The following is a 13,495-nucleotide window of genomic DNA, read 5'->3' as shown; positions in this document are numbered from 1 at the left end:
ACCATTACAGTGCAGACAGACTGAAATGTGAACTTACAAGCCCTCTTTGTGTGTGTTGTACCATTTCTTCTTACCACATCAAAATACTGAGCGTCACAGTATTGGTTCGCGTTTTCAAGCTGACCATTTTTTTTATATCTCACTTAAACATTTTAACATAAACGCTCACACTCACATCGGTAGAGTCAGAACAGTCGTGTTACAGTATTGAGGGGCATGTTATCTTTTTTTTTTTTTTTTTGTTTCCTTCAAACTAATGAATTTGGGGTTTGCATGAAGTAAAGAACCGAAAGTACAGTGAAACTCAAGGATGATGACCCAATCTGTCCGTCTATTGATGCGTGTATTTACTTAAGAAGAAATATGACCTCTAAAACACAAAGAGATACGGCAAGCATGATTAGAATGAACATAACGATGTTTTCTTCACGCCCGTGTAGTTTAGAGTTTCAATCCTCTTTGAAGACAAACTTGGTCTCCTTTTGTAGGGCTTGAAATAATAAAAAACCTGAAAAAATCTTAAGCACTTTGCTATAGATAATTTCATCAACAGACTAAACAACATAAATACCGTTACAACACTAGAAAGCCTTAAATCTTCTATCAAAAAGAAATGCATCAAAAAATTAAAGATTAACGATAACTAACCAATGAAACCGAATTTAACAAAGGCAGTGACATGTGAAGAAATGTCTCTCACTTTGGAAAGGTAGGCGAATGTACTCTGTCATGCACCATCAACTTGAAAAAAATTATAAACAGAGAGAAACCTGAATTCAAAATTCAGTTGTTTTTTTCTTCAAAATTGTTTCGTTTCTTTTTTCTGTTTTTGGAACAAATCTAAGCACTAATATAGAGTGGAAAAATGAAAATGCACATACAAGCTTTGATATTTCTGAAAAAATGAGGGGATATTCCTAACGTTCATAACGACCTATGGACTTGGACTTGTCTGTGACTTATCCACAAAACAAGATGTACATATTTCTGGTCAAGCTGCAAGTGTGTGCGTGTTTTTGAAAATGGTAAAAATGGGATATACAATTTTCTCGTGACACTTATAAAGTGAAGAGTCTGTGCAAGTGTCAAAAGCCAAAGTCATATAAGTTTTGTATTTTGTACGGCTTGTAAAGATTTCCACTTTAGAAAATGTGAAGTATCACAAGTTATTATCACAAACAGAAGTGGAACATAGGGGCTTGCAAGAAAGAAAATAACCCAGACAATTGGTGTCATCAAGAGTGCTAGAGACGGTACCCGAACTTGCTTGCTTGCTTACTTGAATTAAAGTGATTTTCGCTCTAATGGAGCATATATCACTGGTTTAATAACGCACCGCGTGATTTTTAATTACTCCTGGGGAAGGAAAGAGAGCCTCATCTCCCAGGCTTTTATGTACTCACAGACTACTTTTAAATTTAGCCACTCAGGTGTAGGACTAACTAGTCCTTAACAACCTGACTGAAAGGCTTTAAACATGAGTGGGAATAGTCTCACCACACACTCATTTTTCTGTCCGAGCGTGGTAAAGGAGGAAAAAGGTGCTCAAAAAGACAGCCATGGGTGTTAAGTACTCAACAAAACGCTAGCCCGTACTTATTTCAAATCAAGTCCCGTTTTTGCTAATGGACAGTAAAAAGTACCAATAATGTGTTAACCACTTGTGCAATTAGTTCAAATCTAACGAGTCTGTTAAATTTCCTACTTCCTAACATATCTTTCTAATATTAGTACTTAGTGTACATAGCAATAGCCATACTGATCTTATTTAAATTATTATGTCTAAGAGACATATACCAGTTTGGTCACTGTTAGGTTTAAAAAGTTAAGTTTGTTGCGGTGTTCCAATGGGTCAAGTTTGTTTCGAGAAGAGTTTAGTCAAGAAGGGATACCAAGCCAAATATGGTTCCCTAGTTAATAAAAAGAAATCTTTTGGAGCCCTAAAAAAGGTTGTTTTTTTCTATTAGAAGGTAACACGTCTCTCTTTTGCTTTCACGTTCTTTCCCGCACTCCTAGTCTCATGATTCTTGATATCAGGAAATGCGTAGCCATGATGGGCGGCAATGTAAGCAGCGGCTTCTACCAGTTGACTGAGGGGGTATCCAGTGTAGGTTTGTCTGTAGAATTGGGGAAGAACTCTGACCCTAATCCCCATTGCGAAGGTCTTGGTTTAAAGGTGTCTAGAGATTTGTAGGCAACGTATTGTATGGCTCTAATAAACTGCCCTGCTTTGTTGACGTCATACAATGCTTGATCTAGTCCCATTTCGGTGTACTTCTCAACGAGGGTCAGCGTCCCCCTCTTCCTCCTCAACCGCCTCAATTTCCTCTTCTGGTTCTGATACTAATTCTTTAGTTGAGGTAGATAGTTTCAAATCCGCTGCTATGGTGTCTGTCGCTTTTATTGTTGTTGTGGTTGTTCTTTCAGCTGAGATTGCCTGTATTATCGGAGTGAGAAAAGAACGTTGTTGTTGTTGTAGGGTTTAACGCCATTTTTCAGCACGCGATAGGCTATACATGGTGGCCAGTATTAATGGTGGACGAAGAACCCGGGAAAAACCGGGAAAGAACCACCGACCCACGAGAAGCTACTGGCAAGCTTTCTCACATACCCACATTAGCCGAATCCGAGACTCGAACCCACGCAGACAAAGGTGAGATGACAGTGATCCGTAACGGAGAGCGCTTTAGACCACTCGGTCACTCGGGGCCCCAGAAAAGAACGTAGTGCCTCCGATAATTACATTTGAGTTTGCCATGCCGTTTGTCTAACATAATTGGCCCTTTGTTTTGCCACCACTCTTTCCGGGGCAGGTTGTTTGTTAGGTATAGTCGGCTGTTGACTAGATGTTATTTGTGTTCTCGAGGTGGGTGGAGTGCTAACTGGCTAGGTCTGCATTTCTTGCTCCCGCTACTGTTGCGTATATTTCTTCCTTCCACACCGAGTTCTGGGCCTAATTCTTTTAATTTCGTTGTACCCGAACTTACATTATCCATATTAGCACCAACAAAAAAAAAACAACAAAAAAAAACGCACAAACCTAAAAGAAACACTCACTCACTTTTTTACAGAACTTTACTATTTTTAAAATTTTGATAAGCGACGGAAACGAATGACTTAGAGTCGCACTTTCTAACCAAGATAAAGAAATCATGTGATGATAGACTTACTTCTGTATTTTTTCTTCTAACTGACTAACATATCATAGGCAATGGAATGTTATTTCTTTTCGAGAGTATGGGGTAGCCCTGAAATTTTTTTTGGAACTTGAAGCTATGGCGATCGCTTAGGTTATAAGATGGCGGCCTCCTCTGACGACAGGCTTTCTCACAGAATAAGGTCTGCTTCTTCGGAAAAGAGAAGAAGAACTCTTTGGTGTCGATACAACTGTTGACAAAGCCTCTGTCAGGTTCATGCTGCTGCTGTTGCTGCTCTCTCTGCTGTTTATAAAGCCTGTACTTCTCCATCCATTCTTCTTTCTCCTTCTTGAATTCCTCCTTGAAGAGCTCCTCTTTCAGGTCTTCAGTGACTTTTAACATTATGATATTGTCTATCTCTTCAGGTCTCGGTATCAGACTTGTCATGACCCTATGCAAATTCACATAGGCTTCGTTCAACTTGGCTAATCTTGAGCACATCTTCGTAGGAGGATGAGTTAACAATGGATGGGCAGACTGGAAACTTCCCCGGTTCTTAAAGTCAAAGCGCGGACGTGAAGGAAAACATTACTACACGGTTTTCGAGCCCGAACGTTTAAATAGTGTTATGGGAGGGATAGAGAGAAGTCAAAGAGCATGAATCAAGATTCCTATAGCCAAACAAACCACAAAGGCATTTTTTCTTCAAAACACAACATTTTTTTTATTCATGCTAACAAACAACTCTAACATTTTTTTAAACAATAATCCAACAATATAACATCAAACATTTTTTTCAAATACCAAACATTTTTTTTCAATTCACACTCTACTTTAAACAGGGCTGACAACGTTGTGAATGAAATTGTGATTTCCACTGTTGGAAATCATTAGGCCATTGATGGACACTACGTTTCCTAACTTGAGACAAAAGATAAGCATAATGGTCACAAAACCATCGATCTACTTTCACATCGTTTCTAGAAGAAGAACGAGGATCAAAATGAGTCACTAAATGTTCTAAGGAATAGCCCAGGCTGCGATGATGCAGAAAATACACACAATATTGTCAACACACCAAGGAATCTGTGCCTTGTAATTTCACATTATTGAATCGGGTGGTCTGAGCATTTCTTCTCATAAAGTCGATGATATCGTCTTCCAAAGGGGGCAATCCGTACGAATCAAAATATTCCACACATCTTTCTTGAGGAAAGTAAACGGCTACCCAGTGGGTTCCTGGGAGATGACTTTCGTCCGTGTTGATCACATAAGCTTGATGGTCTTGAGGTTTGCGATGAGGGAGTTCATCTTTAGCACAGACGACAGGATTCCAAGAAACCGTGTACGAACTGTGGTTCAAATGGTAAAAAAGTTCCCAGGTATCCATTGTTTTGTGTGTTTTCTTCTTCTTCTTCACAGGTAATAATAAGTCATCAATTCGATCCTGACTTTTTGCTTGAAAATGTCTGACAAATAACCGTTTCTTCGTTTCGTCTCCTCACTTTGATTTAGGAGAGCTTCGATACGATCGATCTCTTGAGTGGTTAATGGTGGACAAGAATGTTCACGCAAGTCTTTATACCACTGATGCAACACGTCTTCGTCCGAGATGAGACTCCAAGCATCGTCCAGATACTCGTCCAATTTTTCTTCTTGACTCAGCATCAGGCATTTATCGTGTTGAATTTGACTGGGATGATCGTTATGACATCCATAGCAATCTTTCTTGATCAATTCCTTAATTTTTTTCTGTCAAGACTATAGCATAACAGGAAACTAAATGTGATTCTTGTTCTGGCCATATAGACTTCATCATGATGACTTCTTCGTCTTTGTCTTGGGGTTCTCCTTCCTCAGGATCTTCACATTCCATGTCCAAAGAATCCCTACTATACAAACATTGATAAAAGTCTTCCATGACTTCTAATAGTCTAGAATGACTTCTCTCAAACTGTTGGTTTATATCGTATTGTCCAATTCAGCATACAGGATGACGTTCACCGTATTATCTGCGCGTAGATTTTCTGCAAACTGAAATTCCACACGCATCTGGCCGGATTTTATAGGGTGAAAATGTCCGTCCTCGCTGTCTTGACTTGCAATTCGTTAGAGAACCGTTTTCGAAAATGGAGTTTCACTGTAACTTTCCCTTTGGAGAAGGGAATATTTGTCCCAGATCTCCTTTTATAGCAATGTTGACAGTGTCTAAATACGACTTACTGACGGGCAAATAGTGAGGATGTACAAATTCACGGTGTACGTGATAGGTGTTTGCACCTTCCTGGTCATTGTTTGTGGTACTATCCACTTTGAAAGGAATGTCACGCAGTAACGGAACAGAGGTGTGTCCCACCACGTTGTACTCCACCACATCGGAATACACAAAGATCAAATTAAGTCCTTGGTTCAGTTCTACCGGGTTTCCAAAAGCTCTGTAAAAATCCATATTACTTTTGATCTTGGGGCTCATACTGTTTGCGACCATTTCTGCATGTCCACCCAAAATTTCAAACAAACTACCATTGAACCTGAGGGACAATGTGTCCGTATCTTGAAATTTGATCACGAGACGATGAGCCACTTTATTGTACTCAATCGTCACACTTTTTTTGGCTCTGTTCAGTGCTTTGCCAAAGGCTAAGTTGAACCTGTCCGCAATAGTGTCCACCAAATGTTCACCACTAAAATAATAACCTGAAGAATTTTCAAGGTGTAGATAATGAAGGCTGGATTGCTGGCTGATCTTGTGTCCCCTAAAAACCCTATTTTGTTGATTTCTTCCTCCAATTGGGCATTCAGGATTTCCACCTCGAAAGTGTTTTGCTTTTCGGTGATGTTTTTGATTTGTGTTGGGTGAATGATTTCCACTAAAGCCACTTCCCAATGGGCTTCGTGATCTAACTGGATGGTCTGAGGTAATTTGACCGTGTAACAGCATAACGTGTTCTTGGGAAACACCTCCATGGAACTGTCACTGGGTAAGGTTAAGTAAAATTCGTTGTTATTGCTCAAAATTCCAGAGTTTTGTGGCTCTCCGAGGCGATACTGGAAGTTAGAGGAGTGTCTCCGCCCAAAATGGGGTTGTTGTTGGAGTAGTGACTGGCACTGACACTGGACACAAGGTTCCCGTTGTTCCCGTTCGAGGAGAATTTCAGGGAGGGATTAGGAAGCAGGTAACCGATGTAACTGCTCAATACAATGGTCCACAAGTGTTTGTCTCCTTGTTGCAAACTCAAATTGGCTATGGCTGCAACGATGACACAATACACCACGAAGGTTTGGCAGAAAAAGACGATTTGCGTTTTAGTCACACGTTTTCCATACCACACCCACAATGGTTGTGTTTGTAAATCTTGCAGAGAAGAATTGGGTGAAGGAGTGATCGCAGTAGATGAATCTGTGTGAAAGGGCATGATGGTCACTTCTTTTTATAGTGCGAAACGTCGATGCAAGAATGAAAACTGGGTGGATATCCTTTCCAACGTACTTTGACTTGTTTGACACGTCGTTTGCCCAGTTTAAGGTTTCTGCGTTTGACAATGCTTATGATGTCGTACACGTCGTCTTTTTTGGTGACACGACGTGATTTGAAATAAGTACGGGCTAGCGTTTTGTTGAGTACTTAACACCCATGGCTGTCTTTTTGAGCACCTTTTTCCTCCTTTACCACGCTCGGACAGAAAAATGAGTGTGTGGTGAGACTATTCCCACTCATGTTTAAAGCCTTTCAGTCAGGTTGTTAAGGACTAGTTAGTCCTACACCTGAGTGGCTAAATTTAAAAGTAGTCTGTGAGTACATAAAAGCCTGGGAGATGAGGCTCTCTTTCCTTCCCCAGGAGTAATTAAAAATCACGCGGTGCGTTATTAAACCAGTGATATATGCTCCATTAAAGCGAAAATCACTTTAATTCAAGTAAGCAAGCAAGCAAGTTCGGGTACCGTCTCTAGCACTCTTGATGACACCAATTGTCTGGGTTATTTTCTTTCTTGCAAGCCCCTATGTTCCACTTCTGTTTGTGATAATAACTTGTGATACTTCACATTTTCTAAAGTGGAAATCTTTACAAGCCGTACAAAATACAAAACTTATATGACTTTGGCTTTTGACACTTGCACAGACTCTTCACTTTATAAGTGTCACGAGAAAATTGTATATCCCATTTTTACCATTTTCAAAAACACGCACACACTTGCAGCTTGACCAGAAATATGTACATCTTGTTTTGTGGATAAGTCACAGACAAGTCCAAGTCCATAGGTCGTTATGAACGTTAGGAATATCCCCTCATTTTTTCAGAAATATCAAAGCTTGTATGTGCATTTTCCCTTTTCCACTCTATATTAGTGCTTAGATTTGTTCCAAAAACAGAAAAAAGAAACGAAACAATTTTGAAGAAAAAAACAACTGAATTTTGAATTCAGGTTTCTCTCTGTTTATAATTTTTTCAAGTTGATGGTGCATGACAGAGTACATTCGCCTACCTTTCCAAAGTGAGAGACATTTCTTCACATGTCACTGCCTTTGTTAAATTCGGTTTCATTGGTTAGTTATCGTTAATCTTTAATTTTTTGATGCATTTCTTTTTGATAGAAGATTTAAGGCTTTCTAGTGTTGTAACGGTATTTATGTTGTTTAGTCTGTTGATGAAATTATCTATAGCAAAGTGCTTAAGATTTTTTCAGGTTTTTTATTATTTCAAGCCCTACAAAAGGAGACCAAGTTTGTCTTCAAAGAGGATTGAAACTCTAAACTACACGGGCGTGAAGAAAACATCGTTATGTTCATTCTAATCATGCTTGCCGTATCTCTTTGTGTTTTAGAGGTCATATTTCTTCTTAAGTAAATACACGCATCAATAGACGGACAGATTGGGTCATCATCCTTGAGTTTCACTGTACTTTCGGTTCTTTACTTCATGCAAACCCCAAATTCATTAGTTTGAAGGAAACAAAAAAAAAAAAAAAAAGATAACATGCCCCTCAATACTGTAACACGACTGTTCTGACTCTACCGATGTGAGTGTGAGCGTTTATGTTAAAATGTTTAAGTGAGATATAAAAAAAATGGTCAGCTTGAAAACGCGAACCAATACTGTGACGCTCAGTATTTTGATGTGGTAAGAAGAAATGGTACAACACACACAAAGAGGGCTTGTAAGTTCACATTTCAGTCTGTCTGCACTGTAATGGTAACAACGCAAGAACATAGGGATTATTATGCCACACAGTCCTAGAACAAAACAAAGCATCACCCGTTGTAAGCCATTTCATTGGCTATACTTATTTTCTTACCGCGTTCACTTCGAATTGACTTGAGTAGCTATTCACACAGTGACGAGAATGGCCATGCTTTGCTGGGTCTATCCTATAGGCGATTTATATAAAAAAATATTTTAAAAAATTAAACTAATGCACGAACAATGGTTCCATGGGCGATCCCATGGAAATTGTGTCCGTCTTATTGCAAAATACATCAACATTTAATTTAACCGTGCAGATCGCTAGAACAAACCTCTGATCATATACATTTTGAAAAGTGTTGTGTGACACGGATCGCCATTGTCGCTTGGTGTCTGCTTTCTTCTTCGAAAAGAGATCGTTTCGTCTTGACTATAAAAATTTAATTTGACTAAGTTTTACGCACTACTTGAACTCACACATTTCACGTTGTAGGTGTAAGCCGTCGTTCTCAGTTTTCTGGAAGTTCGTTTTTGCGTTTCTCAGATGTGATACTATTTTTTATGGACCGAACGAAATTTCTTTTGGCGTGAATCAGGACTCGTTGTTTTGTGGCATAAATGGTGAGCATTGATGAAAGCTCAGTTATGTCGTCTTCGAAATCGCTGACACGGATCTGAGCTAACACTTCAGGTTTTGTGTGAGGCGATACGGTACATCATTGCCTTTTACTTCCTCAATGAAATCGTTTCATCTTATTGCAAAATTACATTTGACTAGGTTTCATACGCAGCAGGTCCCTGTATATAAGGAGAGTGTCTTAGCGTCAGAGTATTCATTCCACTCTCAAACGATCAAGAAGATGGAAGAGTCAGCACAGATCGACCTGCTGGTCAAATATTTGCTAAAAGTCATACGAAAGCATAATTCACAGGCGAAAGTGGCAACAAAACTTACTCTTTTGGTCGTTGATTTGATGAGAGTCATACGAAAGTGTGTGCTAATGAAGTTTGCTATATCTGCAAAGGTAAATGGGTATTTGTCTCCAGAATACCTGCTTCGTCTAAGAAAGAGAGACAAAAGTCAAGATACCTAATATCGTTGTCAGGAGAAAGGACACTGGAATTCAGAGTGCCCTACGAGAAAAGAGAAGAAACAGAAACAAGACGAAACAGAGAAGAGGGATTCAGAAGAAGAAGAAGAAATTGAAGATGATGAAGAACTTGTGCCAGTAAAGACATGGAAATGGAAAAAATTGACAATGTGAGCCGATGCGTTGGCCCTGATGTGAAATTTCATACTACCTGCTAAAAGAGAATAGACCAGAAAGAAAACGTAAGTGTCTCTTGGTCTTGACATTGTATAATAAGGATGGCGTGTTTTGTTTTTACTCACACTTTATGAAATTGTGCTCTTTCACCTCTCTCTATCCCTCTGGATCATGTTTTAGTTAGAATTGAAATGGAAAGATGTTTTCCTTCACGCACGCTCTTTAGGCATGCAAGTCCGTAAACAATAGTCAGTCTATTCATCCATCATTTTGTGTCTTGATATTTCCTAAATCACACACTGATGCCATAAAATAACGGGTCAAATGGGTTTTGTAATGTTGGGAGTGGGGTGTGGGGTGTAGGTGTTTGGCAGAGTTGGTCATTGCAGGTGAGGGCTTAGGTGCTTTCAAAAAACTTTTTCTTCTTCACTCTGTGTTGATAGTATATTTGGGGTTTGTATGCGTTCGCGTACGTTTGTGTGGATAGTTTATTTGGGGTTTGTTTTTTCCTCTTCCCTGTGTGTGTGTGTGTGTGTGTGTGTGTGTGTGTGTGTGTGTGTTCGCGTACGTTGTGTAGATCGTATATTTGGTTGTTTTTTTTCTTCTTCCTCCCGAGTGTGGATAGCATATTTGGGGTTTGTATGCGTTAGCGACGTTGTGTGGATAGTATATTTGGGGTTTCTATGCGTTCGCGTACGTTTGTGTGGATAGTTTATTTGGGGTTTGTTTTTTCCTCTTCCCTCTGTGTGTGTATGTGTGTGTGTGTGTGTGTGTGTGTGCGTATGTCTGCGCGCGTACGTTGTGTGTGTGTGTGGGTGTGTGTATTGGTCTCTGTTTGTCCCTATAAAACTCACTTTATCCCTATCAGATACACTCTACCTACCTACCTGCAGTAGCGTGTATTCAGGTCAGCCACTTGCAACACTGTGGACACTTATCCCCTAGTGTTCAGTACAGTGACGTCACTGACGCTGGAAATTTCGAGACTATAAATATGGACTTGGGGATTTCCACAGGTTGTAGCTATACATATATACTAGAGTTCATAAACAGGAACGTCACTCAAGCTGAGGCTATAAAAAGATAGTGGGATTTTCCAAAGGAATAACCCACAAGTTGTAGTATAAATAGATAGTGAGATTTCATATGAATTTTAGCTGATTATAACTATAAATAGATACATGGGTGTTTATCGACGATCGTCACACAAGTTAATTTTGTAAGTAGTTACTAATTTTATCCATTTTATAGTGTGTGTGTGTGTTTGTGTGTGTGTGAGTATGTCTGCGCGCGTACGTTGTGTGTTTGTGTGTGTGTGTATGTCTGCGCGCGTACGTTGTGTGTTTTTGTGTGTGTGTGTGAGTATGTCTGCTAGCGTATGTTGTGTGTGTGTGTGTGTTTGTGTGTGTGTGTGTGTGTGAGTATGTCTGCGCGCATACGTTGTGTGTGTGTGTGTGTGTGTGTGTCTATTGGTCTCTGTTTGTCCGTATAAAACTCCCTTTATCCCTATCAAATACATTCTACCTACCTACCTACCTACAGTAGCGCGTATTCAGGTCAGCCACTTGCAACACTGTTGACACTTATCCCCTAACCTACCTACCTACCTACCTACAGTAGCGCGTATTCAGGTCAGCCACTTGCAACACTGTTGACACTTATCCCCTAGTGTTCAGTACAGTGACGTCACTGACGCTGGAAATTTCGAGACTATAAATATGGACTTGGGGATTTCCACAGGTTGTAGCTATACATATATACTAGAGTTCATAAACAGGAACGTCACTCAAGCTGAGGCTATAAAAAGATAGTAGGATTTTCCAAAGGAATAACCCACAAGTTGGAGCTATAAATAGATAGTGGAATTTCATAGGAATTTTAGCTGATTATAGCTATAAATAGATACATGGGTGTTTATCGACGATCGTCACACAAGTTGATTTTGTAAGTAGTTACTAATTTTATCCATTTTATTCTAAACCGTTGTAACTTAATTTTCGGGGATATGTTTATTTTCCTTTAAATTCTGGGACAATTTCGTCATTTTAGCGTTACTTTTAGTCACATCCATTTTGTCGTTGAGCATTTCCTTGATTATAGCTATTTATAGCATTATTACAATTATGCAAATTTTTGAACACCCCAGCAAGATTTCAGGTCTTGGTAATGCTTTATATATAAATCTCACGCTTTGTACTAGTGTATGTATGTCTCTGTCTCTGTTGTGTTTGACCCTCTACCATCATTGTCCCTAGACAATCCCACCATGTTCAATTTCCCTTGACGCTAGACAGTCCCACGATTTTTCTCCATATTCAATTCCCCTTGACGCTAGAGTGGCCCACGATTTATTCCCATGTTAAATTCCCCTTGAGGCTAGAGTGGCCCACGATTTATTCCCATGTTAAATTCCCCTTGAGGCTAGAGTGGCCCACGATTTTTCTCCATGTTAAATTCCCCTTGAGGCTAGAGTGACCCACGATTTTTCTCCATGTTAAATTCCCCTTGAGGCTAGAGTGACCCACGATTTTTCCCCATGTTAAATTTCCATTGAGGCTAGAGTGACCCAGGGGTCTCTGTAATGATAATTCCCATTGAGGCTAGGGTGACCCACTTCACTACTATCGTTGCTTACAATTGACCTATGATACAACTGGTAGTTATTATATAGTACATGTATGATAATAGGTCAATTGTAAGCAACGATACGAGCTCCTGTGTGTACAGAGAGAGGGAGAGGGAGAGAGAGAGAGAGACAGAGGGAGGGAGGGAGAGAGTCGTCGTGTCATCTATATCTTCGGAATTTGTTATTGGTATGTGCGACCTAAAATATAATAATAATAATAATAATAATAATAACAACAATACGAAGCTATCAACAGTGCAAAAGTCAAAGAGGTATATAATGACAAGCCAAGAAGTCTCCATATAAATCAAAAAACGTTTGGCATGTTGTCCAGTTCGAGATGATACAAAAAAATTAATTTTTTTATTTTATGCAAGAAGATTAAAAACTTATTCACAAAACTTAATATCAGATTTTTTTGGATCTCAAAGCTGACACTGTAAAGACATAAGTCATTGATGCAAAGGTATTAATTTTATCACGATTGTAAATATAAAAGCTGTATGCAAGTTCATAAAATTACAAGCATTGTAGAACAGATAGTTTTCCATTGCTCATGGTAATGATAATTATTGTATTACATGCTGTATGTAGATCAAATATTGAGTCCGTATTTACAAAGCACCAATATATATTTCCGAGTCTTCAAAAAAATAAAACTATTCTATTTTATTCCATTCAGAATAAAATGTTCTTGAATCGAGTACAGGTATGTCACGTACTATGTTTGATCACGAGTAATGACAGTACAATGAGGTTACCATGGTCATTACGTCATTCTGCAGCAACACAAAAGCTCACATCGGATGGAGAAAGAAAAACAAACAAGTAAACAAAACATCATAAGATTACAGTAAAATAAAATGAAATAGTATGTATGTATGTATGTACGTACGTACGTACGTATGTATGTTTGTCTGTACAGTCAGAGAGAGAGAGAGAGGTGCACTCACACGATTACTTGTAACTGAGATGTTCCAGCTACATCTTTGTTATAAATGTGATGTAGGTTTCCTCCCGCTTTCTTGCTAACATAGAGAGCAGTGTAATTGGGTTAAGACGAACTAATAAATAAGCCGAGAGGTTATCAGAGAGGTGAATTGTTCTTTCTAATGTATTACTGCGCAAGGAATTTTAATTGGTTTTACTTGTGAAGTAATAGAGAGTTGTACATGCACACATTTGAGCAAAATGTGTGCATGTACAAATCTCTATTACTTTAATATGTTGATCCGTCACGAACACTTTTGAGCAAAATGTGTACATGTACAAATGTCTATT

General features: G+C 39.0%; 1 long non-coding RNA gene across 4 annotated transcripts in view; it reads right to left on the bottom strand.

The window, feature by feature from the left end:
* The window catches only part of LOC149806107 (uncharacterized), a 36,635-nt gene extending 23,370 nt beyond the window's left edge, over positions 1-13,265 (bottom strand). For 3 of the 4 annotated variants that reach the window (XR_016415076.1, XR_016415079.1, XR_016415078.1), the window contains exon 1: positions 13,168-13,245. This is a non-coding gene — a long non-coding RNA (uncharacterized LOC149806107). Of the gene's footprint in view, positions 1-13,167 lie in introns of all 4 variants that reach the window. The other variant, XR_016415080.1, reaches the window with a different exon arrangement.
* Positions 13,266-13,495: the final 230 nt, after the last annotated feature.

Source organism: Sinohyriopsis cumingii, chromosome 2, assembly GCF_028554795.1.
Source record: "Sinohyriopsis cumingii isolate HCF-2022 chromosome 2, ASM2855479v2, whole genome shotgun sequence".
NCBI lineage: Eukaryota > Metazoa > Mollusca > Bivalvia > Unionida > Unionidae > Sinohyriopsis > Sinohyriopsis cumingii.
This window is presented reverse-complemented; position numbering and strand designations above follow the sequence as displayed.